Consider the following 19,583-nt stretch of genomic DNA (forward strand, 5'->3'; position numbering starts at 1 on the left):
TTTCTTTGACGAATTGAGTTGCTTTTACCAAGGGAATTACTTTCACATTGAAGTTCTCATTAATTTACCAGAAAACATCACTTATATGACTCATGCTAAGTCATGTTGTTTTCAAGTTGACCTATACTTCTAAAAGCTGTGTAATTTAAAAATCTTCCTGATTTTTAAATTTTTTGTAGTCTTCATGGTGATTTAAAATCATTCTGAACTTATTTAATAAAAGATATTGTTATGAATCCAAGGAATCCAATTGTGGTAGATATCCTTAGTTGAGAGTCAATATTCACTATTTCCACAGTCGTCTACCTAAGACCTTAATTTACTTTTTACTAAACACTTCTTATTATTCTTTTGAGTAAAAGCCACTACCACTTTTTTTCTAGATATAAAAGGGGACATGTTTAGAAAAAGTAAATAATATTGAGATATTTAGGTTCCTTGTGATTTAAAATTGTTTAGTGAGTCCTTAATGTTAAAGCCTGTTATCTATTTAACTCAGTTATATCAGAAGATTCACTAGGATCTGAGCAGGGTTTGATGAACATAGGTATTAAAGAAACAAGGGGACACATAGCCCTAATACAAGTGCAGTGTGCAGCTGCATTGCTGAAATATTGCATTTAGAAATATTGTTTTCTTGTCTATATCTTTATCTTTGCCCATGCCCATGGACAAATAACCTACTCACTATAATCGACAATTTCCCAACTGTGTAAATAAGGGGGCTGGACTATTTCACCTTTAAGGTGCTCTTTAGCCCTAAAATTCCATGTTTCTATAGCTTTCAACTGATGGACTGTACAGAGAGAGGAGCACTTTTGGAATAATCCTCACAGCCTAAAGGCCAATGATGACACAGATGTTGATGTTTTTAAGGAGTTGATAGAAGATATTTGATCCCTTTGGTTTGGAGTCCACCAACTGAGATAAAGTAGAAGAGCTGAGAAGCCTTGTAACATTAGTATTCTTTGTCTCTTTGTGGATGACCCTTTCACATTAATATCGACATCAGAAACTGAATTCAAGAAAAGAAAGGGAGAGTCACACATTCTTTCAATAATCCTTTGTCAGTGAACATTTGAGCACCATAGGAAGCCAAATCAGACATCACTTAAAATAGTTTTTGGGTCAAGATTACAAAAAAAAGGAAGACAGGAAAGAACAGTGGAATCAGCAGGAATGTGTCCCCTAAAGTCCCTTAAACTAAGTTGGAACACAACCCAGAGCAAGTTAGCTAGAGCACCTCTCAGTGGGATTATGCCCACTGAAAAGCATTAACCACAAATTGTTCTCAGACAGCGTTTCCTTTCAAAACTGAAAGTCATTGGGAAAAAGGAGGTTTCTTGCTAGGAAACTTTAAATGAAACATGCATACCAAATTTTACTGTTTATGAAATTCATAATCAAACTTGAAAATAAGGATCTTAAATTGTGGAAGATCAGTTTGAGTGTGATTCGTATCTCTCAAGGTCATACGTATGGTAATTGAAAGCCTACTCCATAACTGTTGACTAGTGTTCACAGGTTTTACCAATGTGTGGGAAATTTTTTTTTTAAAAAGTAATAATAAACAACATTCCTCTGTTTTTGTTAGGGATTAGTATTTTTCAGTTGGATATAGAGTTAATTTTTAGAGTCACAAATGTGACCATGGCTATCAAACACAAAATAAAGAGCTATTTATATGCAGAGAATATTTCAGTTCATTCAATGAAGAGAAAAATAAAATTTCAGCACCCCATGCATCTTTGACACATCTCTAATAAACTGTTCAGTATAATTCACATATTCAGTAGACCACAATATTTACTATTTTTCTTCAGAGACTTTCCTATTCACTTCCCTTATGTCAATTTTAAATATTCAGGCTGTTTATTTTTTAAATGTCTATCCAAACTCAGATACACAATACGAAAGCAAAATCATGTAAGTCCAGTATTTTCTTTATCAGTTAATTTGAATTTTAATTTTTCAAAGATTTAATTGCTCCAATGGCAAGTATAATTTCTTAGCATTTAAAGAATATTAAAAACAATATAAACTAGATAAAATAAATTAATTAAATCCCTATACAGTTTTCATAAAGCTTGTGCAAATTATCTTACTTCACAGAAATTGGGAAACATTTAAGATTCATTGATTTTCAATGAGGGTGACAAATCAATCCAATTGGGAAAAAATTGTCTCCTCAGCAAATGGTGCTGGGATAACTGGATATCCATAAGCAAAAATGTGATGTTGACTGCCTATTTTATATCATACACAAAATTTACTGAAAATGTATCATAGACCTAAATGTAAGAGCCAAAATTCTAAAACTTTTAAGAATGAATTCATAGTAAGTCGTGATGAAAGCTTACACAAGATTTTCTTAGCTGTGACAACAAAATCCTAAGCAACAAAGGAAAATTGAACTAAATCTAATTTTAAAATTTTTGCACTGAAAATAACTGCATTGAAAAAGGAATTAAAGAGAAAAAACACAAAATACTACTATTGCAAATCATACATGTGACAGGGTCTTGTCTCCAGAGTATATAAAGAATATTTATAGCTAAATAATAAAAAGACAAATAACCAATTAAAAATTGAGCAAAGGATCTGAATAGATATTTATCCAAAGAAGATTTAAATGGCCAATAAGTACAAGAAAAACTGCTCGAGATCATTAGTCATTAAGGTAATGTAAATTAAAGCCACAAGAGATATCACTTCAATCCTACTAAAATGACCATAGTATAGTATAATATACCAATTTCTTAGTAAGTTTTTAAATATAAATCATTCTGTAATAGAATTATGCATTCATTGATTAAAAATGGTTTAAATTTCATAAAATAAATATTGCAGAGATAGTACATGTTTTAGACAGCATTCCAATTGGCTAGCAGTATCCCCTTGATTCAGTTTTAGAAAAGTGCTGTTTTTCATTTGTGTTATGACAGGATTCCACAAATTCCCTGAACTGTAATGTGCACATTATATCGTATTCCAAATACCTTACATAAATCCTTCCATTTACTTTTACTCACTGATAGCAACCTCCTCTATCCTCCTCTAAAAGTGATAAGATCTTATATTTTAAAGCAAGTGAAAATTTTAAGATTACAAACACAGTTCATCTCATTTCTACTGTATTTTTAACAATGTGAATACCATGCTTCTGGAAGCAACAGGGGCTCAAAAAAATCACAATGTAGACTATAAATCTGTAGAACATATCATGTGGCTATTTCTTTTATTAATATCTTTTGACAGGGAAACTGCCTCTCTTCTCAGTTTAAACTATAGAGCCAGGCACTGTTCTAACTCTTTAAAGATTATCTTTACCTACCTTTTTCCCCCCTCAATGCTTTCCTTTCATCATCCTTTTCCACTAAACTATAAAGTTTCTGCTGACTCCTCTGTCACTCAGATAGTGTTTATTTTGGGACTTTAATATCCCTTTCTCAATCTAAAAATGTTTCAGTCTCTTCCAACTCTTCTAGGGTTATAATTTCAAATCTACAGATCAGGGAAATGCTGATTTTCTTCTGAGTTGTGTTAATCTTTATATTTTTAAGTTCAGCAAGCTTTGTCTATTACTCAATTTCCTGTCTTTCTTCCTAGAAACCATAATCAAGAACTAGCATCATATAGCTAAAGCTGAAACCTCCTGAGCACTGTGAGTAATAATTGCCACATATAGTCACCATTAATTCTTCCATTTTTATATGCAGATGCCACTTCTTCCATCAAGAGCTCTTGTCTATTTCTTCCCCATAGATTCTGGGCTGGCCTTGGGATTTATTTTTATTAATAGAATTTTTATCAATTGACACTATTGCAGTGTCAATTTCAGTATTGTCCTTAAGAAGTCTTGCAGCTTTACATTTCAATTTCTTGGAACCCTGAGGTAACATGTAAAAAGGTTTAGCTTCTGTGCTATAGAAAATAAGCAAAGAAAAATATGAGTTGCTTGGCCAGCTCATAGCTGGGCCAAGCATATCAGTGGAGGCACCTGTTATGTGAGCAAAGACCTGTTAGCTATCTCAGTTCCAGTCAAGCCCCCAGCTGAATATGCTGCATGAATATCCCAGCCAATCATGTGGAACAAAAATTAGCCCTGCCCAAGTTGCAGATTCATGGGCAAATAAGTGGTTGTTATTTTTGGCACTAAGTTTCAGAGTATTTTGTTAAATGGCAATAGATAAGCAAAACAGGCACAAAGAAAGAATTCACAAAAGAAGATAATTTAGAATGTCTACCATAAGAACTACTATAATTAAGATTTTAGAAACTTAGAAAAGAAACTTTACATTGACCCATTGGTTTTTAAAATAAGATTATATACATATAAAAAATACACTGTAGAAAATTAGTGAAATTGGAACATAATACACAGAAAGATCATGTTGATGTTTTCCCTTAAAAATTTAAATCATTACAGTCAATACAAAAGTGGAGTTAAATTAAAAAAAAGTATATATGACACAGTGGTTGATTATCTGTTGATCACGATGTCACAACAAACTTTTTCAATCTAGCAAAGAATAACCGGAGAATGAAAATTTATAATAAATTTATCTATAGGTTAACTTTGCTAATTACCAGGATGTAAAGAAATGAGAGCTGAAGCAAATGGAAACCTCTCATTTATTATCTTTCTAGAAATAACAAGATAGCATTTGATTTTTTCTTCTCAATTAGAAGCTTTTGTTCATCTTAGTAATTTTCAACAATAAAAAATAAGATTCTTGATGATAAAATTAGTTATCAATTGCTGCATAAAAAATTGCCCCAACGCTTTGCAGCATAAATCAACAGACATTTATTATTTCATGGTTTCTATGGGTCAGAAAACTCAGCTTGGCTTAGCTGGATGCCTCTGCTTCAATGACTCTCCTGAAGTTGTGATTGAGATATCAGCCAGGGCTCATTCTCATATGAACACTCTATGGAAGTAGGATCTGCTTCTAAACTCATTCACATAGATGTTGGTGGGATTTTAAGCCTCATGAGCTATCAGACTGAGGGCCTCAACTCAGTGGTTGTTTGGTCAAAAGGTTTGTTTACTCCCATGTCCTGTAAGGCTTTACAGGGCAGCTACCTTCCTTCAGAGTTAGTGAGTAAAAGCATCGGTGTCCATGCAAAATGGAGGTCACAATCTCTTTGTAACCTTTGCCAAAAAGGTTACCTTCCATTACTTCGGCCACATCATATTTGTTAGAAACAAGTCAGTAAGCCTAGCCCATGTTTAATGGAAGGGAATTAGAAAAGATCATGAATACCAGCAGGTGAGGATCATTGAGGCCATCTTAGTACTGTCTAACACAAAGGCTTCCATACACACACGCAAGTCTCCTAATCATGTATCACCAAATAGCATGAAACGCTAAGTTCGATTTAGCAAACAAATTAAAATGAGTTATTATGTAAGATTTAGTTTATATTTTAATAATAATAGGATGTTATCTGTTGAGAATGTTATATTTTATCTTTTATAATTGATCCAATTAAAGAATATTATTTACTTTTATATAGAGATTTATAAAAATTGTATTAAGCTACTTGTTTTTCAATATATACCACATAAAGTTGTCTTAGGTTAAGAAATTAAAATCACAAAAATTCAGATAAAAAGAAGAAAATAGTCATGTTTGGAGATGACCCAAACTTTAATATTTCTTATTTTTAGTAGGGCAGATGTATATAGTTGGGAAATAACAACTTCCATGTTTTATTTTGGAAGTTGTTGTTTCCCCACCATCTACACATTTTGGTGCATTTTTACACATTTGGTTGTGAAGAACAGAGACACACTTAAATTATTTCAGATAATAAAGAAATTGATTTTCAAAAATATGTAAACCAGAAAACAATTAATAAAATGACAGGAGTAAGTCTCCGCTTATCAATAACAACATTAAATATAAATGAGTCAAACTCTCCAATCATAAGATGTAGAGTGGGTGAAAGGTTGGAGAAAAACAAGATCCAATGATTTGTTGCCTATAGGAAATACATAACCTATAAAAATACACACTCTCCAATCAAAAGATGTAGAGTGGGTGAAAGGTTGGAGAAAAACAAGATCCAATGATTTGTTGCCTATAGGAAATACATAACCTATAAAAATGCACATAGGCAGAAAATAAAGGGATGGAAAAAGATATTTCATGACAATGAAAACCAAACAAAGTAGGAGTAGCTATACTTAGATAAAATAGATTTCAAGACGAAAAGTGTAAAAAAAAACAAATACCATTACATAATGATAAAAGGGTCAATTCAGCAAGATGATATAATGATTGTAATTATATATGTACCATACATTGTAGCTCCTAGATATATAAAGCAAATATTATTAGGGCTAAAGCGAGAGACAGATGCTAATACAATAATAGTTGGGGACATCAACACCCAATTTTCATCATTGGACAGATCTCCTAGATAGAAAATCAACAAAGAAACATGAAAGTTAATCTGTGCTATAAAAAAATTGGTTCTAATAGAGGTTTACAGAATATTTCACTCAACATCTGCAGAGTACACATTCTTCTCCTCGGCATATGGAACATTCTAAAGGATATATCACATGTTTAGGTCACAAAACAGGTCTTAAAACATTAACAGTAATTGAAATAATATCAAGCATCTTCTCTGACCACAAAGGAATAAAACTAGAAGTTAATAACAGGAAGAATTTTGGAAACTACAAGCACGTGGAAATTAAACAATAGACTGCTGAATGATCAGTGGGTCAATAAGAAATTAAGAAGAAAATGGAAAAATTTTTGAAATAATAATGGAAGGACAAACTATCAAACCAACATGCTATACAGTGAAAGCAATACTAAGAGAAATATTTATGCCTACACCAAAAAAGTAGTCCCTACATCAAAAAAGAACAACTTCAAATAAGTTATTTAATAATGCATCTTAAAGAACTAGAAAAGCAGGAGCAAACTGAACCCCAAAATAGTAGAATAATAGATATTAAAGTAGAAATAAGTGAATTTGAAATGAAGAAAACAATACCAAAGATTAATGAAACAAAAAGTTGATTTTTTGAAAAGATAAACAAAACTTACAAATTTTTAGTCAGACTAACAAACAAAAAAAGACAGAAGCTCCAACCTAATAAAACCAGAATTGAAAAAAAGCATACATAACAACTGATACCAGAGAAATTCAAAGGATCATTAGTGGTTACGATCAGCAACTATGTGCCAATAAACTGAAAAATCTAGAAGAAATCGATAAATTCCTAGACACATACAACCTACCAAGATTGAATCATGAAGAAATCCAAAACATGAACAAACCAATAAGTAATGAAATTGAATCCTTACTGAAAAGTCTCCTAGTAAAGAAAAGCCTGGGACCCAATGACTTCACTACTGAATTGTATCAAACATTTAAAGAACTGATACTAATTCTACTCAAACTGTTCTAAAAAAAATAGAGGAAGAGGGAAAACTTCCAAACTCTCCAAGGCCAGTATTACTCTGATACCAAAACCAGACAAAAACACATTAAAAAGTAAACCTGCAGGCTAGTATCTCAGAAATATTGATGCAAAAAATCTCAACAAAATACTAGCAAATCAAATTCAACAATACATTTAAAAAATCAGTCATCATGACCAAGAGGGATTTCTCACAGGGAGGCAAGGATGGTCCAACATACACAAATCAATAAATGTGATACATCATACCAACAGAATAAAAGATAACCACTTAATCATTTCAATTGATGTTGAAAAGCATTTGATACAATTCAACATTCTTTCACAATAAACTTCTCAAAAAACTGGGTATAGAAGGAACATACCTCAACCTAATAAAAGCCATATATGACAGAGCCACAGCTAGTGTCATAGTGGGAAAAAAAACTGAAAGCCTTTCCTGTTTGATCTGGAACATGGTAAATATGCCCACTTTCACCACTGATATTCAACATAGTACTGAATGTCCTAGCTACAACAGTCAGACAAGAGAAAGAAATAAACGGCATCTAAATTGGAAGTGAAGTCAAATTTTGCTTGTTTGAAGGTTATATTGTCTTATATTTGGAAAAACCTAAAGACTCCACCAAAAAACTACTAGGACTAATAAATTCAGTAAGGATTAAGGATACAAAATCAACATATTTAAATCATTAGCATTTCTATATGCCAACAGTGAATGATCTGAAATAGAAATTTAAAAAGTTATCCAATTTATAATAGCAACAAATAAAATTAAATACCTAGGATTTAATTTAACCAAAGAAGTGGAAGATCTGTATAATGACAACTACAAAAAACTGATGAAAGAAATTAAAGAGGACACACACAAAAAATGGAAAGGTATTTCGTGTTCACAGATTAGAGGAATCAATTTTGTTAAAATGTTCATACTACCCAAAGCAATCTACAGATTCAATTTAATCTCCATCAAAATACCAGTGACATTCTTCACAGAAATAGAAAAAACAACCATAAAATTCATATGGAACTACAAAGGACTCAGAATAGCCAAAGCTGTCCTGAACAAAGAGAACAAAATTGGAGTAATCACATTACCTGATTTCAAATTATACTGCAGAGCTGTAATAACCAAAACAGCATGGCACTGGCATATAAACAGACACATAGACAAATGGAACAGAATAGAGGACCAGGAACCAAATCCAGATATCTACAGTGAACTCATTTTCGACAAAAGTGCCAAGCATATACACTGGGGAAAAGATAGTCTCTTCAATAAACGCTGCCAGGAAAACTGGATATCTGTATGTAGAAGAGTGAAACTGGACTCCTATCTCTCACCTTATACAAAAGTCAAATCAAAATGAATTGAATAGTTAAATCTAAGTTCTCAAACTATGAAATTACTACAATAAAACATTGGGAAAACTCTCCAGGACATTAGTCTGGGCAAAAATTTATTGAGTAATACTCCACAAACATAGGCAATCAAAGCAAAAATGGACAAATAAGATGACATCACGTTAAAAGGCTTCTGCACATCAAAGGAAACAACCAAGAAAGTGAAGAGATAACCCACACAGTGTGAGAAAATATTTGCAAATTGCCCATCTGACAAGGAATTAATAACCAGAATGTATAACAAATTCAAACAACTCCATAGGAAAAAATATAATAATCCAATTAAAAAACGGGCAAAAGGTCTGAATAGACATTTCTCAAAAGAGGACATACAAATAGTAAATAGGCATATGAAAAAGGTGCTCAACATCATTGATCATTAGAGAAATGCAAATTAAAACTACAATGAGATGTCATCTTTCTTCAGTTAAAATCGCTTTTATGTAAAAGGCAATAACAAAAGCTTGTGAGGCTATGGAGAAAAGGGAACACTTGTACACTGTTGGTGGGGATATAAATAATACAGCCACTATGAGGAACAGTTCAGAGGGTCCTCAAAAACTAGAAATAGAGCTACCATACTATCAAGCAACCCCACTTCTGCATACATGCTGGAAAGAAAGGAAATTAGGATATCAAAGATATATCTGCAGTCCTATGTTTGTTGCAGCACTGTCCACAATAGTCAGGATTTGGAAGCAACCTACATGTCTATCAACAGATGAGTGAATAAAGAGAATGTAGTACATATGCACAATGGAGTACTATTTGTTCCTAAAAAATGGGATCCTGTTATTTGCAACACGGATAGAACTGGAGATCATTATGTTAAGTGAAGCAAGCCAGGCACAGAAAGACAAACACCACATGTTCTCACTTTTTTGTGGAATCTAAAAATCAAAACAATTGAACTAATGGATATAAAAAATAGAAGGATGGTTACTAGAGACTGGCAAAGGCATTTATGGGGCAGGGTGGAGGTGGGGATGGCTAATGGGTACAAAAATAATAGAAAGAATTAATAAGACCTAGTATTTGATAGTACAAAGAGTTAATAAGACCTAGTATTTGATAGTACAAATTAGCAAGCCCTAGTATTTGATGGTACAACAAAAATAATAGAATTAATAATACATAGTATTTGATAGTATAGTGTGGGGGAATATAATCAGTAATAATTTAATAGTCTAAAAGTATATAATTGGATTGTTGTAACTCAAAGGATAAATGCTTAAGTGGATAGATACCCAATTTTCCATGCTGTAGTTAGTACACATTGCATGCCTGTACCAAAATATCCGATGTACTCCATAAATATATACACCTACTATGTACCCAACAAAAATTTAAACATTAACAAAATTTGTAATATGTTCATATGATGTCTATATGTAGGAATGAGGAAAGTGAGAATTTGATGCAAAACTATGAGAAGAAAACGTTAGATCTCATACACAAATGATTTGTCTTTTAAAACTGAGAGGATTTATTATAGCTCCAGAAACTTTAACAGTAAGAATTTTTAGACCAGCCCTCTAATGCTCTGCCCATTATAATTTGACCATAAGTCTCTTCCGTTCTCCAGTTCTTTGAATACATTTTTTTACTTTATAACTTCTCTCTACACCATAATTTTGCCTAATTCTCATCCTGACTTGTTCTCCTACTAAATTCCGAAATGAGGGAGAATATGACTGGCATGTCTACCTTTTCAAACAAGAGCAGGCTACATTTGACTTATGGGCCTATAGATTTGCTGACCTTGGGTAAGGGGCACAATGCATATCCAACGAGCTGTGACTGAGGATAGAAAGTGTGATGCTGCAAAACACGGGCTCTGATGGAATCTGTTTCCAGGGAGGGCCTGTCAACACTGCAGTAATTCTAGTTAGCAAAGTAAGTCTAGTTCATTACTAGTTCTTAACCTCTTTTGCTAATTTAGCTCTGGTCCTGAAAATTAAACATCAGGAATGGGACCTGAGATCCTCTCTATTTACACATTTCTAGAGGGCCTATTACATTCAATTATATTTTAAAAGGAGGCACACCTCTTATCAGTGGGCATATTAATTATCAGCTGTCTACTAGCAGATATTAAGGGAAATGGCATTTAAGAGAAGCAACAGGCCGGGCGCGGAGGCTCACACCTGTAATCCCAGCACTTTGGGAGGCCGAGGTGGGCAGATCACAAGGTCAGGAAATTGACACCATCCTGGCTAACACTGTGAAACTCGGTCTCTACTAAAAACACAAAAAAATTAGCCGGGCGTGGTGTTGGGTGCCTGTAGTCCCAGCTACTCCGAGAGGCTGAGGCAGGAGAATGGCGTGAACCTGAGAGGTGGAGCTTGCAGTGAGCCGAGATCGCGCCACTGCACTCCAGCCCGGGTGACAGAGTGAGACTCCGTCTCAAAAAAAAAAAAAAAAAAAAAAGGGTGACAGAGTGAGACTCCGTCTCAAAAAAAAAAAAAAAAAAGAAGAAGAAGAAGCACCAGAAAGTCAACAAAGAGGAAGACACGTTACAACATAGACTCACGAAACAGATAAATGATAGATGGAAAGTTTTGCTAAGCCAAGAGTATGAGACAAGAAATATATGCGTATATAAAGCAAGCAAATTAATAAAGGATAGTAAAGTATCTAAACCCCTATTTGAGGTGCACGGAAAAATATATAAGCAAAGCCTCGTAAGATTGCTAAACTATAAATGTTACAAGTAAGAAAAATGGAATATTCGCATAGGTAAAGTAAATTTAGTAGTGTAAAATGAAGAGGTGGGGATAAATAGTTGGAACCTATATTCTTAAGTACAAAGCAGACGGTTAGTTCTATGGTAAAAACTACACTCTGGGAGATTAGAATGCAAAGTAGGAATCCAACCAAGGTTAGGAGTAGCTATAATATTGAGCAGATGCTGATGTTGTTATTAAGCTGATTATTTGTAACCCAAAGCTCATTTTATTTCTATATACGTAAAATGAGAGCTGTCTGGGCTGGAACTGATCCACCAAAGTCTTAGCACCAATATCAGTTACAAGCCAGAAAGACAGATAGCCTTTGGGGTCATTCTGAAAATACCTGGTGGTCTCAGTCTTTTTCTCCCAGCCCAGTTTAGCTCCCATAGCAGTATTTTTTCACTGGGATAAGGGGACAGGTTCATATCAGATTTAGAACAATTACTCTGGACATGTGCAGAAAGCACAGGAGACTTTCTGCTCTATGAACATCTGAATTACAGGGAAAGCTGCTTAAAAATCCCAGCAAATCTATTTGCATATTGCTATCCAGTTGTCAGATGGTGTCTCAGTTTATAAATGTGAAAATCAGAGCAGATTTTATTTTCATCAGGATTTTAGAATTACGCATTGAAATACAGCATATCAACAAGCCTCTCTGAGTTTTCATTATCATATTTGCATAGCACTGGACTCAAATGTATGTAGAGTTGGATATGGGCAGCAGTCTTTCCACCTGAGAAAAGTTTCCAAACATGACGTCTTTTCAACAAATTAGTTTAAGTTGGAATGCTTGACGTAAATATTAACTTAGGAGACGGATTAAAAACGTTTCAAGCAAGCAGTGCAAACTATGAGGAATGTAGGCAATATAATCAAGAAGTATTTTTAAGAGCTTTCCCTCTTACCAACTGACTGCCTAGGATCCATTTACAGATATTCCTCCCTATATCCTTCTTGCCCACATTTGTTCCCATGGATGCTAGGACATGGCATGATCTCTGCTTGAACAATTGTTAAGTGTAGCCCCAGAATCCATGAAACTTACAGTCTAGTTGAGAATATAAGTAGTTGAACAAATATAATCATTTGAGAGTAAAATATCCACCTGTTTGATCAGTGATGTGAGAAAGGTATAATTTACTGTGTGAATGCAAAAGAAAGAGGTAATAGGGGAATTAGGAAGAATATATAAAGAACACCACTTAAATAGGACTTGGTAAAGTTAATAGTTTTTCTAGGTAGACTTATGGGAGGAAAACTATTAGAATAAAAAGATAACAAAAGATAGTTAAGAAACCTCGGGACCTGTAATGCAGTAACAGTTTGATATTACTGGAACAGAAGATGTACATACATGTGGAAAAGGATGGAGATATTTGATGGTAAGCCTAGAAAAACAGACGGGATACACGATGGAGGACTTTGATGGCTGTGTTAAGAAATGAAAAGCAATAGGATGCCAGGGAAGGTTTTTCACTAAGGAATTAACATGTTTGTGACTGTGCTTGAGAAGCACTACATGGAAACTCATAGAGGTGTGTACATGCATAGTAACAATATTAAGGTGGTCTGCAGCAATGCTGCTATGCATTTATGCACGTCCCTTTTTGCATAACTACACATGGATATGGCTGCAACACTGAGTTCGTGTATATGTCATACGAATGTTATATACATATGTTTGAATATATTTATTTTACTTACAGATAAAAATAGTATTTTAGTCAGTTATTTTTTTATTTTTTAGAATGCACTTTACATATCATATTGTACTTCTGCTTAAAAGAGATTATTTCAATTCTATTTTATTCTTATACACTGGGGAGTTTAAGTGGTGTAATACCAACCTGGGCCATATTAGAACTACTGGCTTAGAAATGAACATTGGCCAAAAGTCATTAAAAATGGATAGCTGTTTAGTGGTGTGTGGGAAATGAGTTGATGGTCACAGTCCAGTTCCTACTTAACAGGTGTCTACCTCATAAAAACCACCATAATAATCAGCACTTATTGGCACCCTTATTGCCAGCGTGAGGAAAGAAGCCAAGATTTAAGATTGCTTTCTCTTCTCTGTCAGTCAGGACTGTGTGGGGAGCTTCCTTTCAACCTATTATAATGAATTTATGTTTTCTTTTGTACAATATTAATTTCTAAAATAAATTTACTCTCTAAGAAGTCATCTCAAGAGCCTGTCATTGACTTCTTAACCAGACAATCATTCATTTTAGAAATAATGTTGTTAGAAGGGAAACATAGAGCCATTATAAAAGGATATAATGAGAACATTTGAAGAGGTACCATTTCAAATCAGCAGTTTTAAAGATAGACATATGTTCCCACCACAGGGACCTGTCCTACTGCTCGAACACCAGAAACAAATTCATTACTTGAGATCATTAAGGGATCACGTTCAAACCTAATCATGATTTACAGGGTGAAATCCACAGCTTTACTCAGTGTTGCTTGATTGTGATATTGGATGCCACTCAATTGACGGAGAATTTGTTTTTCCATGCTTGCTAACATGTCATCTCCCATATTTATGATTTAAGCATGAAATCTAGTTACAAAGAAGTAAGAAATATTCAAACCAATTCATTTGCAGTAGAATTATTTAGAACATTCATTTATTGGATACAGTGTCAAAATTCATCTTTTGCACAAAGCTGCTTTCATAAATAAAAATATTTTGTATACATTTTATTGTGCATTTAAACACGATTGCTCCCACTTTGAAAAGATGTTTGCTGCAATGATGAAACAATTGGCTCCTTTTAAATGACTTTGAGTTATGTTTTAATGACAGTTGTTTCAGGGTATCTTTTGAGGAGTGAAAGAATTATGGACTTGAATGTATTCCAATAATTTTTATATTACACTTCAGTTGGCCTTTCAATTTTCCTGTATAACAGGAAAATGCATTCAAATATATTTATATGTATTACACAGAAAATAAAAATCAGAGAAAAATTCATAAGTATCTATATGTACAATGGATTTTATTCTATATAGAAAATTTATACAGAAAGACTAAACAAAAGAAGTTCCAGAATGGAATTAAAACTATGCAGCATTCACATTTCTCCCAATAAAATTTGTATAATTGACCCTTGATAGTGAAAATTGTCAACAATGGAAATATTAAGAATATTCAGTAAAACAAAAAAGAAAACCATTTTGGATATGAAATATGAAATATACAGTTGCTTGCTAATTGAATTTTTTTAAAATATAGAAACACACAATTGCTTTTTATAACCCTTTCCTTTTTTGCATTGTTTTGTGTTTGTTCTTCATTCTTGGCTACAAATATAATTTTTTAAGAACATGAGATCGAGTGCCCCCACAAAAATTGATATTTTAAAATAACTAAAATGAAATTCCATATATTGGCTTAAATTTTGACACTATTGCTTCTCCATAAAGAGAAAATACACATATTTTAAAAGAAAAGGAATTTCAAAAAATCTCATTTGCAAGTAAGAAAAATTATCCAAGGTTATAAAACCGCTTAAAAGAACAATCAAAATGAGTATCCATGTTTACAGCTTCCATTGTATAATAAAAGAGAAGACCTTTTAAATAATATTTTTGTAGCATGTTCTTTTTTGAATTGATCATAAACCAAATTAGACAATTCTTCAAGTAGTCAATTTTTTAGTCTGTGACTGTTTATCTTTCCAACTCTTCTAAAAAACAAGATCTCCTTTACTTAAATCTCAGGAAAACTTACTTGGAGTAAGTTTGGAAATCTAGGAAAGATTGAATTGTTTCAATATTATAATCTTATTTCGGGGTGCATTAAAACATCTTGTATTGAAACCTTTCTCAACTGAAGTATAAATAACCTGACAACCTGAGGACTGAGACCATCCCTTACACATCTTTGATAAAAAACCTTGCATTGACCACTGTTCCTGACTTTTAGTAGAAACTCAATAAAGGTATATTAATTTTATGTTTTAAGACACAAAATATACAGAAATTCTTCCAAAAGTCACAGGTAGTACTCCAAGTGGAAGCAAAGAAAGACACAAGTCTCACTTGGCTTTAAAATTATTTCTAGGCACAAGGGTAGAAGCACATTTATTAATTTTTCTCTTAAATAAGTTGAATACATTATTTTAAAATGTTTTTCTTGCTCAAGAAAATAAGAGCATGAAACTGTTATATAACCCCTTATTTTGTGGTTGGTCCAGATTATCTTTTCAGTTTATCATTTTCTGTTCTTTTTTAAGAGGGAATCTCCTGAAAATACTATTAACTTTAAAATTTAATTCTTGAAGCATATTCTGAACATTTGTGTGTTTCTATGCTTAGTAGCTAAAATAGTACTTAAATGATACAAAATACTTCATAAAATGATGTCTTTATTCTGATTATCATAATTCTATTCACTGAACAGTTTCCTGTAACTAAAACTTATACTTCTTATCTGACTTGATATGAGCATGGACAGGAGAGGGTTCATAATGCACACAGACAAAGCAAAAACCTGCAATTGTAGAATTAATAAATCTGAAGCATTACAAAGATTTCACAAAGCTGATGAGATCACAGATTTTTAAAAAATCTTTATTTCTGCATCATTTTTTATGCTCTTCAAACTCTTAATTTTGTACAACTATCATCCGTATTTTCATATCAATGCCATTCTATGCATTGCTGATCTCTGAAACTTTCCAAAAGTGGAAAATATTTTGAGGTAGTTTAAAGGCAGCTCAGCAAAGTGGTATGCTATGAAACACTTCAATTTAACTTCTTCAGGCTTGTTTTGCTCTCTACCCAAGCACACCTCAAATGCTGCACCATTCATTGCTATCCCTGCAGTATATACTATGCCTCCTCAAACACTATCACCACCTGTCAAACCTGGCATGAAATAGTTTGCAAGGTTTTTATGTTGATTTTAAGGAATTAGAAGCATCAAGCATGTTATTTATTCTGGGTTTATCTCCAGTGATGTATACAGTTACCAGTAGCACTGGATTGCATCCTGAATAATCTTTTCAGGATTGGCTGCTGAAGTACTATATTGTTGTCTGGATTAAGGTTGTCTATATGTTGCACTAAAATTTGCTTTTTTTTAGAAAGACTTCAGGCTGTTAAATAAGTCAATAGGAAATGTAGCTTCTGACAATTAAAATTTAAAAGGCCACCTCCCCAAATTAATGCAGAATATTTAGCCTCTTAGTATTTCATAAATGTACTTACCAAATTAGATTATCATCTCTATTCCTCTTCCAAGGGAAAAAAAGTATTTCCTATAGATTTGCTTTCAATGTTAATGAAAAACAAAGAGAAACAACCACACAAGTATATAAAACTATGAGTAGAGTTTTGCAAAATAATTTTGGCAGTGAAAATTTGACAGATGCAGTTTCAATATCTTGTATATCAAAAAGTAAAGTAAATTTCTGCAGTGAGAGATGGGGTAATACAACAAGGAAGAGTGAACAGAAAACAAAGCAGACACCTGAATGCCAGGAGAAGTCTGAGTCTCTGATGGGTTCTCCCACAAGCTCTGTGCTTTGTCCTTGCTTTCTCTGAGTCTGGTGCTCTTTTCTCTAGGCAGCACTGACCCTTCCTCCAAGCAGAAGGCTGAGTGCTGGCCAAGGTCTCATAGTTGGTCCATTCATAGATCTAACAACAGATCCAGGTCTCATTTTTCTCACACGTGAATTTAGAGATTCAGATTAGATTAATTGTTCTAGTATCTCTCTGAGAATTAGAAGAAAGTTTTAGAAACTTCCTCTACAAAAAAACAAAAGCACACAAAACATTTTGGATGAGTTTTAAGCCTATCCATGGCCTCCAAGTTAAGAATCCAGAGATTAGAATGTTTTTAAAACATTATATGTGTTTCCCTAATATATATAAATAAGTGGGCTTTTGGATAATAATAATAATTTCTTTGGTCTTTGCTTTGCTGTAATTTGCAAACCATCTACATTGAGCAGGCATTTAAGGTTGCAGCCCCAGAAAGTAGACCACCTAAATAGCAATCTTCGTTCATCCACAAACTTCCTGTGGAACACTGGCCAAGCTATCTACCTTTTCTTTCCTTCATTTGTTTCATTGGTATATTGTGGATAACAACATTTACAGTTACCTCATACAGATTTGTAGCTATTAACTTAGTGTGGCATGTGTGTGTGTGTATGTGTATTAACATGGCCAGGAATTTATATCTATCATGCTTAGAACAGGCTGCAGAACATGACAGTTGTTCAATATATCTGAGATAACACAAGGGTATTTTTTAATTCTATAAATATGCATAAATATAAAGATAAAATACACCTTTCATAATTTTATTTGTGTTTTTTCTAGAATGTCAAGATCTAGCTTCTTATATTTGAAAATTAGCCATATTATCTAATTTGCAATGTGATAACCCGTGCATTTTCTGTACAATTTTGTTTATGGTTTCTAAAGAATGCAAAAAGAAATAAATAGTTTTATATCTCCACAGCAAAGAATCAGTAACGTTTTCCCATTTGAAAAAAATGCTGAAATAAATATAACCAATAATGGTTAATGTCTTTGCAATGACTTCATTTGTAATTAGCATTTTTCACTGTATAATGTGTCTTGCGATCATGTTCCTCTTTCCCCTTTTTAAAAATAATGTATATCAAGTTTCCTTATTCATGTAGCTGGTGTAAAATTTCTTACATTTATATGTGGGACTCACTGTTTAATGAGTCTTTTCTAAAAAGGCTTTCCTGACTGAGCTAATTTGTTCCCATTCTTAAAATAAGTTTTAAAATAAGTTTTTCTAAACTGAATATACAAAATTAATATCAACAGATTTCTAACCTATTTCTTTGTCTATATGTTTTACAGCTCACAATCAGATAATACTTTAGATAAGATTTGGTTCAAAATTGTTATACCAGATGCAGTTTACTTTTTAATCCTAAGTCTTTCAATATCTCTTTTTCCTTTTCCTCATTTGTCCAGTGGTGAAGTGTGACAGATAAAATGTCATTTCTGTTAAACAAGAGCACCACTTTCTAGCCCCACTTTTACTTACACAGATAATGAAACTAAGTAAAATACAAACATGGTTGGAAAGGGAAAGCCATATATATTTTCTGCTTAGTAAAACAAAACCGTTTTGTTTTTCTCTGCGGCCGTCTTTCTTGCTGGACCTATATTCGTTCGTTTCAAAAGCAACTATTACTTTCATTATTCACTTCACTCCTTTTCTGTGGCCAATTATTTTTCAAGCCCTATAGTTTTGCGTTTTTAAAATCCGAATATGAGCCCCTCCCTCCCTCTGGCACACATACATATACACTCTATTTTAGGTGCCAGGGCATGTCAATAACATCAATCACCATTCGCACCATCGATCATGCAGCTACGAAGCAGTTGGATGACATCTGCCATAACACCCTTCTGTGCTACGGTAATGCACTTGAATTTAGATGCAGGAAGATATTGGTTTGCAGACTCGTAATCAATCACAGCATCTTTTCAAGCAGAATATCTTGGAGATATAACAGAAAGTTAATCACATATTCTTTGAGTATGTTTGAGCATGAATATAAGAGAGCTCCATATTTGTAGACTAATATTAAGTAATTAAAATATAATTTATAATTATCCTAATAGCCAACATCGTATTAATTACCTAAACAATATTTTTCTTTTTAAACTTTAATGCTTTTCTCCACAAATGTATTTTAAGGCTTTTCTTTATTATAAAATTTGAGGCAGCATTTATGTCATTCTAAAATGCAAAGATAAAGACAAAGCAGTCCCCCATTAGTATTCCTGACTCTAGTCAGGACCACTTAGTGTATGCACATTTTATACAGCAATATATTTATTACACTATTGGTGGTGGCCTTTGGTATATAGGAAAATCATATCATAGCAAATGTGAATAAAACAGCAGATTTTATAAATAGAAGCAATTGAAATAAATTAAAAGTAAATACAGTATCAGATAGCATTGTTTAACTTGATTTTATTTGAAACTT

At 33.0% G+C, this 19,583-nt stretch overlaps 1 long non-coding RNA gene across 2 annotated transcripts in view; it reads left to right on the plus strand.

The window, feature by feature from the left end:
- The window catches only part of LOC131383722 (uncharacterized), a 292,980-nt gene that overhangs the window by 251,464 nt on the left and 21,933 nt on the right, over positions 1–19,583 (plus strand). For both annotated transcript variants that reach the window (XR_009213960.1, XR_009213961.1), the window contains one exon: positions 3,610–3,664. This is a non-coding gene — a long non-coding RNA (uncharacterized LOC131383722). The remainder of the gene's footprint in view (positions 1–3,609; positions 3,665–19,583) is intronic.

The sequence above is a fragment of the Hylobates moloch genome, unplaced genomic scaffold (assembly GCF_009828535.3).
Source record: "Hylobates moloch isolate HMO894 unplaced genomic scaffold, HMol_V3 SCAFFOLD_6, whole genome shotgun sequence".
NCBI classification, from domain to species: Eukaryota; Metazoa; Chordata; class Mammalia; order Primates; family Hylobatidae; genus Hylobates; species Hylobates moloch.